Source organism: Corvus hawaiiensis, chromosome 4 (assembly GCF_020740725.1).
Source record: "Corvus hawaiiensis isolate bCorHaw1 chromosome 4, bCorHaw1.pri.cur, whole genome shotgun sequence".
NCBI classification, from domain to species: Eukaryota; Metazoa; Chordata; class Aves; order Passeriformes; family Corvidae; genus Corvus; species Corvus hawaiiensis.
Window position 1 is genome coordinate 25,476,350 of NC_063216.1, and position 16,755 is coordinate 25,493,104.

The 16,755-nt window shown below is 41.0% G+C and overlaps 1 long non-coding RNA gene across 2 annotated transcripts in view; it reads left to right on the forward strand.

The window, feature by feature from the left end:
- LOC125325594 overlaps nt 1–16,755 on the forward strand; it is a 50,794-nt gene that overhangs the window by 29,047 nt on the left and 4,992 nt on the right. Inside the window, exons 2-4 of one of the 2 annotated variants that reach the window (XR_007203420.1) lie at nt 10,782–10,860; nt 14,016–14,130; nt 14,472–14,556. This is a non-coding gene — a long non-coding RNA (uncharacterized LOC125325594). Of the gene's footprint in view, nt 1–10,781; nt 10,861–14,015; nt 14,131–14,471; nt 15,043–16,755 lie in introns of those variants that run through there. The other variant, XR_007203419.1, reaches the window with a different exon arrangement.

Genomic DNA, 16,755 nt, shown 5'->3' on the forward strand with positions numbered 1-16,755 from the left:
TTTGCGGATGGTAGGGAAGCATTGCAAGCCAGTTGATACCTAGCTGCTGAGAGATGGAATGGTCTTGCCACCAGAACAGGGCTGTGCTCTCAGAAGGAAATGTCATTCTGTTAAGCAGTTGGGTTTTCTGTGTTCTTTTAACAGAGTTAATGGGAATTGAACACCACCCCCTTTTCAATAGAAAGATAAATGGGCCAACAGCTCATGGCCACTGTCATGTGGGAGTGAGCATACACGAGGCAGACATTTACAAATGATATTTGTAAAAGTTATTACACGGGAAAAATATTTTTCTTCATAGTTCTAGACTGGTCAGTGTTGTTTCCTTCCCTTTCTTCCTCTCAACAAGGACTTTACTTCAAACACAGATGGCACATGTGTGTCTATATGGCTTTAGCAGTGACCTATCTTTCCATGTAAATCAGCAATGTTTTGAGTCAGATCACATAGTTACAGTTGGATTTTTTTACTCAAAACTAGTTATTCCTGGAAAAGCTGTTGGTAACCAATAATCAGGCATTCCTCTTTTTCAAGCCATAGAAGCTGAGAACTGCCATAAATCAGAGGCATCAGCTTTTATCTGAAACCGCCTCCACTCTGAAAAGCCATGATAGTTTATTCCAAATGTAGGCTTGTCACCATAGAGATAAGATGAATTCAAGGATTTAAGACTTGCCAGAAAATATCATGTACCATATTTAAGATAAAGCTTTGTTTGCTTAAATCAGCAGTGGAAGCTGAAACTGCAAACCAGCATCTAACAAAGACTGGCCAAAGCAAAGAAAGGATTCATATTCTCTAAATAAAAACTATCTGTTTCTAACTAAGAAGAGTGTAGGTACTGAAGCTATGTTTGTCCTCAGACCTCTTTAACAGCTATAGTTACTGTGTATTTTAGTGACTGAGACACGTAAGTATTTAATTTTTTGGGCATTTCTTTCTTCCTTTTTCTCCACCTTCAAAAATAAATGTTCATCTTTGTTTTATTTTAATTTATCCCTTAACATATTAAAATCTATCTGGCCTTTTTCTCAGGAGCAAATGAAACCTAATCAGTTCTTTCTGATGATATATAAGGTGTTGTTTGAGATGGTTTTTTGGATGTAACAGTCCCTCTGTTCCTAGAAATTACTTTACTGCACCCAGATTTGAGCTAAGTATCCCTAAATCATAGATATACTTCTCTCTCCCCTATTACCCATGAAAGAACAGCTAGAGTTTTCAGACATGCCTTGGGAACTGAGACACTGCTGTAACTGTGACTCATGTTTTTGAAGCCTATTCATGGCTAAAACATTTTCGAAAATGAGCTTTCTTTTTTAAATGATGCTTCTGAGGAAATTCGGTGCTCTGGAAAATGTTGCGTCATATTGTCATGAGGCATGCTGCCCCTCAAAGTTGAGAAGAAGCTTTAATGCAACATTCTCAAGGAGGATCTGGGAGAGAGAGAGACAGCACCATCTGTCCACCACAAGAAACCTCTGGTACCCCCCAAAAAGCCACTGCGCTCAGTGGGGATTGCTGCAGGCTGAGAAAAGGTCAGCTGCCCTTGCAGACACTGCCTGTGGCCACACCAATTGCTGCTTGCCTACACACAGAAGAAAATTAGGGCGTCCTGGAGCCAGTCCCCTCTGTCCCAGGCTCTTGACACAGTATTTGGAGATTGCCCATCACCCCCAGCACCAACTGCTTGGCCAGAGTTATGGAGAAGGGCTGCAAAGTGAGCAGGCTCAGAAGGGGGGCTTCTGGGCTCACAGGGCTTGCTTGCTTGGTGTTACTGTTACAAGTTAATAGTATCAAAATTAATAACAATAACAAAAGGAATTCAAATTTGTATTTTTAGCGGTTACTCATGCCACAGATACTATAGCACCCAACACCAAGTATGATGAAGTCCCCACATCAGAACTAGGGGCTCCCTTTTTAATCACAGTAAAGCCATTTTAACAACCTTTGGCAAGCTCAGCAGCAATGCAAATACTCCAAGTGGTGCAATATGTGTTTAGGAGAGGAGAGAAAGAGCTTAAAATTCATTTAAATTGAAAAACAGCAGTCATGCATTTCTCTAAATGATTGTTTTCAGTACCATAAGCCACATCCTTTCAAATTTCCTCTGCTTGGCCACATTATTGGAATGAAGTGTCATACTTGGTTAAGTCACTTTGACATCATCCTGATGATGTGTCAAGCACAGGAAATTTGAGAGGACAGGGCTCAGTAAGGTCTTACTCTAACTTGCCTTCTTTTGACAATTCCTCTCTCCAACCCCACACCCTCCCTGCTCCTTTTTTCAAATTCAGTGTTTCTGAGATTGGTTAACTCTTAAAATCCCTATGGTGAGGCTAATACTGTCAAAAGTGTGGAAACAGCACTCTGCAGGTCTCCCACCTTCCTTTCAAAGCCAGCATTTTCAAGGTATTTCAAATACTTATGATGATGGGTCATAAAATGCATCAGTTACATTGAATTTGTCAGAAAAAAACTGCAAGTGAACCTCAGCTGTGAAGATGCGTGTGGCTGCAGCTCTAGAGAGTAGGAGTGGAAGAGATCCTGCAGGCTGTGAGCCTTCAGGCCAGATACATCAGGCAGCTGGTGGAAGTAGAGTTAATTGCATAAACTGATTCATAACAAGCTAGTGAGGTTTTTTCCTTCAAATACAGCTAGTGGGAAACTGCTCCAAAAATTCACATTTCTGTGTAGGAAGCAGTGTACACAGCTCTTGTGCCAGAACTGTCCGTCAGCTCTAACAGCTCTGATGCTCTGGTTTCCTCTCCACACCCACAGTGTACTTAGGGGAAACAATCCCACCTCTTCTCCAGCTTCACCTTGATGACCTAAGTGAGCCTCGTTACATTTGCTCAGGAAGTAGTCTCTCCACCCTTTTGAGAAACCATTCATTTAATTATTATCAGTTTCAGTGCTTCTTTCTTGATAATAGATGAGCAGGAAAGAAAAGAGTATTCCCTGTTTCTGAAGGTTCAAACTAGCCAGACAGATGGAGGCAGACCTGTGTCTTTGCTCCCTCTGTGCAAGGGTGTTGCTCTCAGTTCTGTTACACATGATCTCACTTCTAGTGCACCAGTCCCCAAGGTTATCTATTTCTTTCTTTCCAATTCTTTTAATGCTTTCCAGTTTTATGTCATCAGTAAATATCTCTCATTTGCTACTTTTTTCCATGCCAAGGTCACTAATGAAACTATTAAGTGAATAGGTCTTAAGGTCAATCCATCAAACAATAGATTTCCTCCCACCTGATAATTTCCTTTTCAACAGAAGCTGTTGAGAGGTGCCCTTTAGGCAGTTCCCTGTTGACTTATAGTTATTATACTTATTCTCAGCTTCTGCACATAATGTAACCTTTTTCCCTACGGCTTCATATCAAATGTTTACCTGAAATTCAGATTAAATGCTGCATTTCCTTTGTCTACAAAAGCATTTTTATCATCTAAGAAATATACTTGTTTGTTCTTTCATGATTCAGTTTTGTTAAAGCCATGCTCCATTTTCTATTGATTTATATTTCTCTCGACTTATACTTCCTTTCAAATTCGTACCTATGTTTTGTACTCTACTGAAGTCGAGTTAGTTGTCAATGGGCTACTTCCATCTTTTCACAAAGATTGCATTAGCTATGCTCAACTGCAATGCACGACGCCAATCCAGTGTAACCAATACAAACATTAATACTCAACCCTCAGTTTCTTGTGCCAGGTCTTTCACAGTTACAGGAGAGAGATTGTCTGGTTTGGAGATTTCTGCTTCAACATCAGCTGTGTGTATTTTCAGCTTGAGGCTCTCACTTCCATTATCCACCCTACTCCATTTCACTGTTTTTCTTAAATTAAACAAGGCCAGAGTTTGGAAACTTTACCTGAATTACCATTGATTTCTCTACCATCTTCACTCCAGTAGGGCTTTACTTTTTCTTCAATATTATACATGTAGTTAAACAGCTTTTTGCTTGTTGTCTCAAGTTTTTTTCCCCAAGGTGTAATTCAGATTGAATTTCACTGATTCTCACTTCACCTGTGTGTTTCCTGACATCTAATGTAGCTCATTTTGCTGATCATTCAATTTCCCATCCTGAGAAGACTTTTTTAAAAACCTCAATATATTCTTCAAGGTGGATATTTACCACTTTCTGTCCAGAGTGCTTCCTCACAAATTTACAAAGATTTTTCCTTTGCTTATGATACAGAGTCCAGATTGGCTTCATCCCTTTGACTTTGAGTAATTCTATGTTTCCTCTGCATTCAGGTCCTTGATTTCTTTTGGATAGCTCACTAATGAGGTACCTTCATTTCTGAGCCTTTATCCATTTGAAATCTAAAACCTTAATTACAAAACTTCCTTTGTTTACAGTTAAATTGTATTTAAACTGAATCAACCCACGATCCACCTGAAACAAGTTTTTATTTCTTATCACTTATAAAAACAAAGTGTAATTAAGGGTGCCCTCTTGTTCAATGAAGTTTATCTTAATTGATAAAGAAAATTGTCTACTATCATAGTCAGGAAAACATGGACCTTACCCTTAATATTAATATTTATTTTTCATCCTATATTTTGGCATAGCGTAACAGACTGTACATGTACTCCAAATAATTTTATCCATGCTTTGTGAATGCTTACTCCTTTCTGGTCTCTTACAGTATAGCATATAATGTTACTCCATCTCAGGTTTGTCCAAAAATATATTTTTTTATCACAAGCACTTCAATATCCCTGTTCTCTCATCCTTGACAAACCATCTTAGATTTTTGGTGAAAGGTGATTTACGATCCTCAGCTACATATTCTGTTTTCCTTTTTTTCAGGAACAACTTGGACATTTGAGTTATCCCTTAATTTTCACTGGTCTAGTAGGTGAGCGAGAAGCTGTCCTTTCTCTAACAGTGCCATCATTCATGTGATTGCTTTCAGTATGAACTTCCTAATTTTCCTCCTTTCCATTTTCTCCTTCAGAGGCTGGGGAAGGTTGCTGAGTATCTTTCCATTTTTACAACCATGGTCTTTAGGCCTGGGTGCTCAGAAACAATGGGCCTGTAGCACATAGAGCATTTTTCTCTTGTTATCAGCACTCCTCAGCTCAGCTCCATGGCCACCTCAGGGTTTCAAACAAGTGACTCCCCCTGGGCTTGCTCTCATCCTGCACTGATCCACTGCTGCTGTGTTCTGCTCCAGACTGGCATTCACTGACCATGTATAATCCCATCCTTCTGGGTTTATATCCACGTACCAGCTGGCTTTTCTTCAATGGCTGACTGCATCTACCATCAGCTCAGCAGAGTACCCAAAACAGCCCTGACTCAAGGACCTTTCCAGACACAACCAAGTGGAAGATACCACCTACACCACCTTCAATGCAAGAGATGGACAGTGGACCAAAAGATACCTTTTTTTCCCTACTATTTTCTACTCTTTACACCACTAGTTATTTGTAATTTTCACCAGTGTGAGAGGTTAGTCAGGGCCAGTGTTTTCAGACCTGACGAGAGACACTGCAGACTCTAGTTAGAAGTAAGAGATACCTCTAGTGTAGCTTACCTCTCTTTCTCTAATTATTACTAATTACACTGTTAAATAATTTTGTTAAGCAGGCTACATTCAGCTCCTATATTCAAAGTGCCCTCTGCCTGAACCCTTCAAACCTGGCACAGAAATTTCTAGTAAAGTTTACAATACAAATGGTTTATGGAAATAAAGTGGCACTAGGAATGTTTTGACTAACTGTGCCAGTTCAAACCCACATAAGTCATACAATGAATCGTTATGGTTTGAAAAGAGCTGTTTGCATTTTATTTTTTTAAAGCATTAATTAAATGATATATAAAGCTACCAACATCTTAGGTCAGGGAGAGTGCCAAAATGGACATTATAAAAATGTTCACTTTGGTATTAATTCTGTGTTTATGGGGCGTCTCATGTCTCTAAAACCTCCCTAGACCGCTATTAATCATAACATATCAAGTACATTCATCACATATTTTTCCTGTCACACACTAAAGAATGTCTTATTAATTAAAGGGGTGAAAAATTGGAAAGGTTCCTTTTCTCCCCTATTGTTTTGTAGAAGAGGAAATGATAAAGTTCAAACCGTAATTCTGCTCCTTTCCAGAAAAATGTTCTTATTGGGAACGCAGACTTTTGTCACATTAAAAGCAAAAGAGTTTTGCAAAGTTTGGCCTAAATCTGGCTTGGGTTGCTTGCTCATCTAGTTCTTCTGAACTCAACTCACTGCAAAAGCAGGATTTGGCCTTATAGCACTTGTGCTGCAAAACCCATGACTGTTATTAAAGGCATTTTAATTAAACCCAGCATTAAAACTACATTTTTCTTTCAAACCATCTATAACCAACAATTAGCAGCAAGGGGTTTTTCAAACCTCAAAAGAAATTGTTTGGGTGATATGCTACACATGGTTTATAGATTTAAAATCTCTGGGGTTTTGTTTTCTGGGAAAGAGAAGACAAATCTCCGTCTTAAAGTTAAATGGGTTGAGTTTTCTGTTCATTCCCTACTGGACAGTTGTCCACGTCTCAAAAGCTGAATGTAACCTTAATTCATGACAGCTGTTTTCTTTACAATAGAATTGAATTTTATATAGCTTCATTCATATTTGAGGTGTCCCAAAGCATTCAACAATAAGAAGTCATTGCCAGCTTTCATGGCCACTACAGCATGTCAGAGTTTTGCTTCAGGAAGGTCCCTGGGATTTGGGTCTTTAGCTGTGGGTGATGCTCTGGGCGTGGGGACCACCAGAGTAGAGGTTTTGCATTCAGCAGCCCCTTTCTCAGCCATGGGAGGTAACACTGACTGGACCCTGGGGTCAAGTCTGTACCAATTCAGAAAGTACAACAAAAATCCCCTTTCCTTTAATACATCTGGTGCAATGACACCCTTAGCCATTTCTACAAGCATCACTCTGCTAATTTCTGTGCTTTGTGTGCTTTTTGTCCAAAAAGTGAGCCAGCAGCCTTCTGCCTTAGATCTGCTGCAAAGGCTGTCTTGCATTAGTCTGATTGCATCAGATCTTTGCAGTAGAGCAGGCTGAGCAGACCAGGGCAGGTAGGATCCTTCCACCCTGAACAGTGGGGATGCCATCATACCACAGAGAAATCCTGGGTTAGTCACTGGCTGCTTATCAGAGTCCGTCCATGCATATCTGCTAAGCATATCTGGGTCTCCCAGATGAAGCATCCATCTAAATCCTTGTCAATAGATAACAACCTGAAAGCTGCTGTTCTACATCTCACATGCTTCATTTTAAGCACTGCCTTAAAATGGGAACAGCAGAAACATGTATGTAAGTCTTAAGGTTTGAAGGCAAAATAACTCAGATAACAGGTTCAAAGAAATTTCTCTTAGATGCATGTTTACTTCTAATTAGGAATTCATTGTAGTATAATAGTTCTGTGGTCACACAAGGGAATATTCCACAAAAGAAATACCTGAGAACACAGGTAATGAGTTGCTTCTAAGCTCACCACCAGGCCCTTGTTATTGCAGACAGTCACATTACAAATCAATTGTGCAAGTAAGGGAGACAATAAATACCTTCAGAAAGAATAAACCAACCTATCTGCCATCTACCTACACACTGCTTTCTAAAACAGAGGATTGCCCCAAACCATCTTTGGTTGCTGTCAGCTTATTCAAATCATAATGATAAAACTGAATTAGTCTAGAAAGACGTTTTCCTACGAAAATGTCACTAATGACTTTTGCCTTTGAAACAATGAGCTTTTCTAGACACTCAGAGTGGGGTAGGGCAAACTCTTTCAAGATAAATGCATGAAGTACGGACTCACAAATTACATCAGAGGGTTTCAAAACAATAAATGAGTTATACCAAGCTGTGGTCTGGAGTAGCATAAACCCAGGGGATCTAAATTCCTCCCTGCTGTAATTCTGTGAAATCAGTGAAGTTGCACTAAGGCTTTGTAATACCAGTTTTATTGCATAGGAATAGGTTCATCTTCTTTAGAGGCCACAGATGAATTTGAGCTATCATGAAAAAAGTAATTTTCAAGAATGGATATCCAAAGGGAGCTTTCTGCAAAAGACCTGAAGAGAAGCTTGCATCATCATTACATGTTCAAAATAAATCAACATGATAAGGAGCATGATTAAGGGTAAGTGCAAACCTCATGGTGCCAAAAAAGATTTGGAGACCAAAGTCACATGTGAGCATGAGATCATGAGAAGGAGGGAAGAAGAAAAAGAACATACAATGAACAGACACCAAGTAGTTTCATGGCTGGAAGAATCATAATCTTATTACCTGACCTCCAACACAACCCACTGCAAGAATACAGTGGGGAAAAGCAGAAGTGAGAATGAGCTGGGATAAAAAGAAGAGGAAAGCTCTGAGTAAATATGGTAAGAAGAAAGCAAGGTCTCAGCAAAGGCATATGCTAGAGCACCTTCCAAATATACATATTGCCCAAGGCTGATGCTGTTTTCTAAAAACCTTTCTAAAAACACATTTCCTGTGTTAAGCTGAAGGGTGCAAAATGCACTTTTAATCTTTAAAGGAGCCACTTTTGCTTCCAGGAACAGAGTAGTCCAAGCTTGGCTCAAAGACTGTGAATTCTTTTTACTCGTCCTGTTGTAGGTAGGTTTTAGGGGGTGATGACATTCATCTGTTGTAGCAAAGGATAAGTAAGATTGTCCATTCCTATTTTTCTCACAGGAAGGAATCCAGATGTGCATTCTTAGTATTATCTTTACCCTTATTCCAAAAAATTCCCATTCACCTCAAAAGCTTGCTCAGCCAACACGGGGTAAGGATCCAGGCTGTGTCTTAACAGCAGTTTAATGCTGCAGACAAGCAAATGAATGGGGAGATAGATGGAAGTGAGCTGTCACGTCACTTACTGCAAGGCTCTGCTCTCCTTTGCAGTTTCCTACTCACTTTAATCACTGACTTGTTCTTTAGGACTCATAGTTTTGGTCTCTTTGGGTGGGGTTTGTCACACTAACTGAAATATGGTCATCCCAGGCTCTTTAAAATCTCTCCCCAGAAATCCTCCCCGTCTGTGGAGGGTGAGTCACCCCATTCCACTGGAGATAGCTGGGATACAATGCCTTCTGGGGGTACTTATTTTTCTCTACTGCTAAGGGAAACTTGCATAATTCTTAGATATACAAAGCTGGACGAGATTAATCCCAAACTTTGTAAGCACATATATTAATACAATCAAGTGAAAAGTAAAAAAAAGTTTTGCAGCTCTGCTATACATACATTTCTGTCTTTTCCTGCCCTTTCCTTGGCTTCTCATCTCTTTGGTGCTTACGTTGTAGATCTCAACAGCTCCTGTGGGAGAAAGGAAGAAGTGCTGATGGTCTCCTAAACAATAATGAAATTCACAGCCAAGCACCTAGTTTGTTAAGTATCCATTAAAAATGACAGTTCACTACAACTTCTCTGTTGTACGTAGAAATAAGTGGCCATCTTTTCATGTTGTTTGAGACCTTATCCATGTACATGAAGTTTTCTAGTCTTGTCAGAGTTGCTCACAGGTTTTAAGGCATTCAAGGACTAGGGTAATGACCACCACAGGCCGCTGAATGTGGAAATACCCAGTCCCACAGCTTCGTGGCCTTTTAAGCTAAGATCATAACCTTATTAATTAAGATTAATCTTAAACCCCTGGAGGAAATGGCAGAGGGCAAAGCAGCAGAAGTCTCCCTGTTTGCATTTGCTCTGCCCATGCACTCTACACTGGCCCTTCAGTTCCCTGGCATCTAGGTCATAAATAAGCCTTTCCTCAATCTGAAGTCCCACTGAAACCAGCTGGCAGGGATGTCCCCAAGCATCTGCTACTGAGTGTTCTCATGGGCATTGCAGGGGATGGCTTGGACTTCAGGTCTGACTCAGCATCAATGCTCTTTCTCTCTGCTTTGGATGAATTTTGTTGATTTAGATCTTAAGGGTGCATATTATGATTTACCAGCAGCCAGTGAGGGACGTGTTCTTCTTTCACAGTGAGTAATTAAAGTAATTTTTCTAGCATACAGCTAAAGTTCTGGATTAAACCCAAGTGGCAGCCAGCATCATGTGACGTAACTTAATTATCTTACTGCCAGCTGTGCTTTGCTAAGCATCTGGCCTTTGGTCTTTCAGGTTGAAGCTCCAATTACAAATACCATCAGGACCGAGATGTAGCCTAATTGCACTTACCTCCTAAACATTGTTTAATTGGTTTGGAAACACTAATCTATACACCATAAAGTTTATGTTAAAGTCATGTTAATTGGCTAAATCCGTCATTGGAAAGATGGAGGGAGCTGGCTAATTTAACTAGACAATAGAATTTAAAAATCCAATGGCCTGATAATCCTGTTGTTGATGTCATAAAGCTCTATTTTACCCTTTTCCTTTTAAAAACATCTTTACAATTAAGATTTGTTTACAATTAAGACTGATTACTGTAAGGCTGATTACTTTCAGTGCTGCAGAGAAAGGTTTTCCTCTCTCCCTCTCTTCTTCCACTGAAGTGTGGCAGAGGCAACATGAAATGCATTTGTGGATTCAGAAATGTTTATAGTAGGCAGAGCCTTCAGATTAGCATGACACATGGAATTTGTGAGCTTTTAGATTTGATTTCAAAGCATTAGGCTAGGATTTCACATTTTGTTTTTATAAAATGCAAATAGACTGCAGTTGCTTTGTTATTAAGATGGATTTGAAATGCTAGTCAGGGAGCAGATACGGAATTCATATCCCTTACACAAGTCTTGCTTCCTGGAATGGATTTTTTTTCCTTTTTTCTTTAGAACTTCTCCCAGATGCTAAGTAAACTGCTACTGTGAGACAGGCCAACTAAAAAGCCATTCCCAAAAAGGAAAGAAAGAGGTAAGGAATGAATGAATGAATGAATGAATGAACTCAGAATGAGGGCACACAAGTTATTTTCCAAGAACTTGCATGAAGGAAGAAAAATCCAGCACACACTGGCTGCAGAGCAGTCACGGGTGTATGGAGAACTCCACTGCATTAGAGCTTAAGGCAAATGAGATGCCCTGTCTGGCAGCAGAGATCCTTCTCACTCCTGGTGCTCACACCATGACTCCCAGAGCTACGTGCAGGAGCCATTGCTGGTGTAGGTAAAGAGTAGAATCCTGGTGTCCACGGCACAGGGAAGCCAGGGAGCTCCAAAGCACAGTGCCAGCATTATTGACTGTCCTGAACATTATGGTATTCCTCTGGCTATGAGGAAAGGACCTAATGGTAAGTGTGCCTGACACCTGAAGGTCTCCCCAAGGCCAGGCTGTGTGTGTCCTGAGAGCAGGCATCCCCATGGATGCACTGCAGGAAGGCATTCTCCAGAGGACAGGCAGTCACAGGAGTGAGCACACCCAACAGCTCCTTATCCTGTCACACACATCCAAAGAGATTTGCAGAAGTCTCCCACAAGCAAATGACAGACTGTCAAACAGCTGCAAGGACAAGAGGTGGGGAGGTCCCATTAGCTCCTAGATTGAGCTGGAAGATGGTGGAGTGGCCTTTACAGTTACTTAGTGCTGTCATCATATTTCCAGCCATCAAACTGCAAGCAACATCTCAAATGTCATTTAGGACTTCAAGTTAGCTTCTAACTGGAATCTCTGAGGCAAAAAATATCTCAATCTGACAAATAATTACATAACCCAGTTTTCTAACAAAAAAAGACTAACATCTGCTATAAAGAGCCTTTCCATGGTTGAAACTTTTAGTCCTAGCTTTAGTCAAATATTATGGGAATGCATGCACACATCTGTGGATTGCCAGGAATTTCAGAGAGCTTTCAGCACCCCAGGTTACCCATTGTAATACGTGATAAACAGGAAAGGTAGAATGATCAATTGAATTTCTTGATAATTGTGCCTATAAATAAAACAACAAACACTTTTAAAAAAAAAATCCTCCCTGCATATTTCAGACATAGTGTTGTCTAAAAAATCCTGGACCAGCCAGTAAGGCTTGCTGGTGCATGCTGACATGCCTGCAGTGGGTTAGGAAGGAAGCATGACTGAGCGTTTCTATAGAGATTAGAAAGAACAGGCCTTGTTTCCTTGGCATAGCCTTAATTAGCAAATGCTTAAAGTTAGGAAGATGTGTTGTTTCTACAAGGACATTTTGTTCCAGCAGAGGTTGTGTTTTCCTCCATTTGCTCAGTCTGTGAGAGTCTGAGAGGGCAAAGGAATCCAGAGTAAACAAGAGCTTTCTGTCTTTCACATCCACAACACCTGCCGAGAGGTGCCACACTGCAACAAGACCTGGAGTCTGAGAATGCTGCTTTGGCACAGCAGAATCAGGAGAGATTACCCCAGAACAAAGCACATCCTTTCTAAATCAAGTGTGATTTCTCAAAGTAGAAATTAAGTTTTCAAGATATATTTCTTTGGCCTGAAATTACCAAAAGGAGAGATAAAGGCTAAATGAAATTGAGTCTGATGCATCTATGTATTTATAGATACTTCTGGAAAGATGCATAGATCTATATGCAGATACAGCCTGTAAAATTAAGACCATAACCCTGTAACTTATTTCCCTGGCAACATCAACCAACATTTTGTTATCTGTTTTTAACTGTTAGTCGTGTTAGCATGAGCTGTGCTGGGCTGGAGCAAGTGATCTGAGGAAGGGGTGTCCCTTGAAACCTTGATGCAAATCTCCTGAGCCTCATGGAATGGTGACAGCATGTCCTTAAACCTGAAAAATTCTGCTTCCCACTTCAGCTGTGGTTTATTAAACCACTTTCTGATGCTGGGTCAGGATGGAATTGGTTATGTTGGAATGAGACCCGTTTTCAGACAAAACTTTTAGTTTCTCCATTTTCCCTTTCACAGCAGATTTACATCCCCAGCCTTTAGCTTGATAAAATCATTTCTGCCCTCTTGCTTGTGCCTATAAGGAGGCACTTTCTCAAAATTCAAGTCCTAACTACTTTTTATAGCTTCAAAATGCAATACAGAGTCTACTCCTGAGCACTGAAGTAATATTTTAGCAGAGTGGGGCAAAATTCCAGTACTCAAGTGAATTAGAGGGATGTATGTGTAGATCCAAGCTGTTTGTATGCTCTCTTTGAAGCGTGCTGAGACCAAGCCAGCCTCTCCTAGCTGTCCTGTCATTTCTCTTACACTTTATACCCAAGCTGAGGTATGGAAAATATTGATATTAAAAGTCTATAATGGCTCTCATTGTTACTTCAAAAGTCCTACCTTTCCAAAGTCTTCATGTTCAGCCAAGCTTGAAAGATATAGATGTCTTAAAGAAAAAAACTATCCTATCCTTTCCTTCCGCTTCTTGGCTGCATTTTCTAACTGCTTTTCAGAGAAATATAGTATTTCAAATATTCACAGAAAAAATATGACTCCTCCCAGACTCCTGAGGCTGCTCTCACAGGTTGTCTGTGGATGCTACTGCTCCTTGAAGGGAGCTGAGCAGTGGGACCACGCTGACTGACCCAGCATGAAGCAGTATCAGTTAAGCCTCAGTTGCTTTTATAAGGGGGTGGTTTTGGACTTCATGGCAGACCACTCAGACAATGGAGCAAGTAAGCTTGTCTAGCCACATCCTTTGGCACCGACAGTCATCAAGGGACAAGAATGTTTTTGGCTTCAGTCTCTCAGCCTAGCTCGTATCCCTGTACTGCTTTTGCTGTCCTCTAAAGGACAGAAGTCTATGAAGTTCTGCACAGGCAGGATCTGGATCTCTGCCCATGTCCCATTCCCAATATCCTTTAGCCAGGGCATCAGTGCTCTGTTGTGATCTAACAGTTGTTGGCCCTGGAATGCAAGGAACTTCCTGCTGTTTTTTATGGGACTCTGAAGAGAAGCCCTGCTGCAGGATGATAACATTAAAGTGGGATTCCCCAGGGACATTGCAGTCACAAGTGCCAAGTAAATGACCCACCACACTCCTACTTGTGCGATAAAATACTTTACCTGTGAACTTTTCAGACTGCTTTAATATTTCCTCTTTCATCTCCCCCTGCTTTTTCAAAGCTATGTGGTTTACCTTCACAGGACATCTGTGGCTGGTGGGTGGCCTATAAAGGGCAGGAGAAAATGCCTAAGGATTACAGGACTCAATTCCACTGCCAGCACAGATTTCATCAGCTGCAGAGCCAAAGCAGCAAAGGTATAAAACCTTGCTTTCTTACCAGTGTTCAGGCATAGGTGGGATCTGCTGCAACTTTATGTGATTCATATTTACCTTTCAGAGGTGCACAGGACCATTGCCTCCTGGTCTTGTGTCCAATAGACATAAACCCGCATAAGAGAGGAGGAAGTTTATTCACATTCACTGCCCTGAGGTGCAGAGGATTTTATCCTGGCTGTATTCTGGGCCACAGCTGGGAGGAGGTGGTGAAGGGGAAATCACTTGCCACGTGGCAGAGGATGTGTGCAGCACTGATTCATGGACATTTTCCATATTCTCTTTCTCATGCAGCACTTCTGCTTTTCTTTTCTTTGTCACAGGTGCAGGATCCTAACAGCACTTCTGCAAATACAACTGTTATGTGTATTGAATGCCAAATTCAAAGAAAAAAGGCAGAAAACTTTGGTAAACTTCACTGGTATTAGTATGACATTGAGGACATGTAGCTCCAGTATTGCATCAATATGTGCAGTATGTTTAAGGAGAAAGCTCAGGGCAAAGGCTTGAATGCAGCGCCTCAGTCTGTGGTGTACTGTGAGCTGGATTATGTCTTGCAGGAAACTGTCCTTCACGGAAGATACTGCTATAGACTGCTAAGCACATGTTTCCACCCAAAACAAAGGCAGCTCAGGAATTTGAATATTGTGGGATGACTGGCTTTTTCTGGGTATTATTTTGGGAAAGAAATATGTGTGGGTAGATGAGAGACAGTTCAGGTGGGAAAGGAAGGAGAGAGCATGCGGAAAACAGGCAGTGAGGCGGAGCTGCAGCACAGCCAAGTTGTGTGGATGCCTGTCCTGGGAGAAGCCCGAGACGCTGGAGAGCTGGCTGGCAAAGATCTGCTGCTGTGAGAAGAAAAGTTGCCTCCAGTGGTTTGTGTCCTACTGTGTTTATGAGAGCAGACTCTATATTGTTCTACATAAAAAGAGTTGCATCAAAAATGCTGGTCTTTGCTATTAATATCTTTACTTAGAAAAAAACTTGAGGGCCTGAATTTTGTGCAGCTGGAATGGTGTGGGATTCTGTTTAATTTAATGTGGCATGTTTTCTCCTTTTCCCTGCCAGTTCTTACTTGTGGTTCCTGTTGTCTCTGCTTCTTGGGAAAGGCAATAGGTCTCAGGGTGGGCACACCATCACATTGAGGAATCCTCTTCTATGTAGCACAAACAGTGGAGTCCTGCCTGAGGGCAAAAGTTGGTCCTGCCCTGGGGCTCAGCTCTTTTGTGCTGAGCTGGTGTTGACACCTACAGAAGACACCGAGCTTCAGATGCTTAATTCTCATCCATCCAAATCAATGTAAGAAGTCTACCTGACCAGCTGTGCTACTCGTGGATTGCTTTGTCTCAGATAAATGATGTTTAGAGGGGGGATGTCAAAACAAAGTTTAGTCACAGGGCTTATGAGCAAGGATCACCCTGCAGCTCATAATGACAGTCTCTTAGATGAAGCATACTTAGACTGGAAAAGTAATTTATATAGAAAAATTCTTCCCACCTCTCTGAGTCCTGATAATGTTCTGGGAAGTGTCACAGTGTTTTCTGCTGAGATTTTTTGCTGTTTTAAACCAAACTTAGTAGCAAGAGAGGTCACCTACTAATGGGGATGCCACCTCACTGGGCTTCTCTAATTGCAACCAGCAGTCAATTTGTTGCCATCCTGCTGAGTCTCTAGCTGCAACTGGCCGGGAAAATAAAGCAGCAGCCACCGAGATTCCAAGAGCTGTGAGGGATCTGGATTGTGCATCTAGACAGTGTTTATTTAAAAAAGCTATTATCTACCAGCTGTTCATAAACTATGTTATGCCATGCAAGGGTCTTTGTACTATGTAATTGTCCCGCCTCTCTCTAAATGCATATTCCTCTGGTTTGAATTAGCTGCCAGCTCATGGTGATTATGGTCGTCATTCATTTAGAACAACTCAAATCAGATTTGGAAGTGGTGACATCACTCATGTACAAGTAGTGTCTACACAGTAGGGGCATATTGTCCTCAACCTAGGCCAAACCTGTCTTCTGTTCTCCTTCAAGTGTCTTACAAGAACTTATGCTGGAAAGTCTTTCCCCCTTCCACTGTGAGTAACATGTATTGCAGTTAGTGTTACTTGGGACCTTAGCTGCCATTCTAAAACCCGTGACCTTGTGCACACACACCGAAGTAGGTTTGGTGTTTAACCCTGTGCATTTACAGAGAGCGTGCATCGAATCTGTTACATCTGTGGACATCTCCTTCTTAACATCTGGGACACATTATGTAATGTGTCTTCTGGCTCTCCAGTAAATAGGAACCATATGAAGGTTCAGTGCTGATGTTCCCTCAAACCTGCCTAATACTGGTCCTGATGTTAAGGTTAGAGAACTCCCAATGAACAATGGAAGTAAATAAATTATTGATACAACTTGCACATAGAAGATCTCTAAGTTCATTTAAAGAGCAACGGGCATAGCTGACTTTTTGGTAAGATGCTATATACTAGTAGGAAAATTGGTAGAAATCTGCAAGAAGTGTTGGCAGACCTTCATAGGATTTTGATTTAACTTTATTAGCACATAGATGGGAAAGTGTTCTAATTACTATTCTGTTTCTTAGTATGTTGGCTGTGTTCTG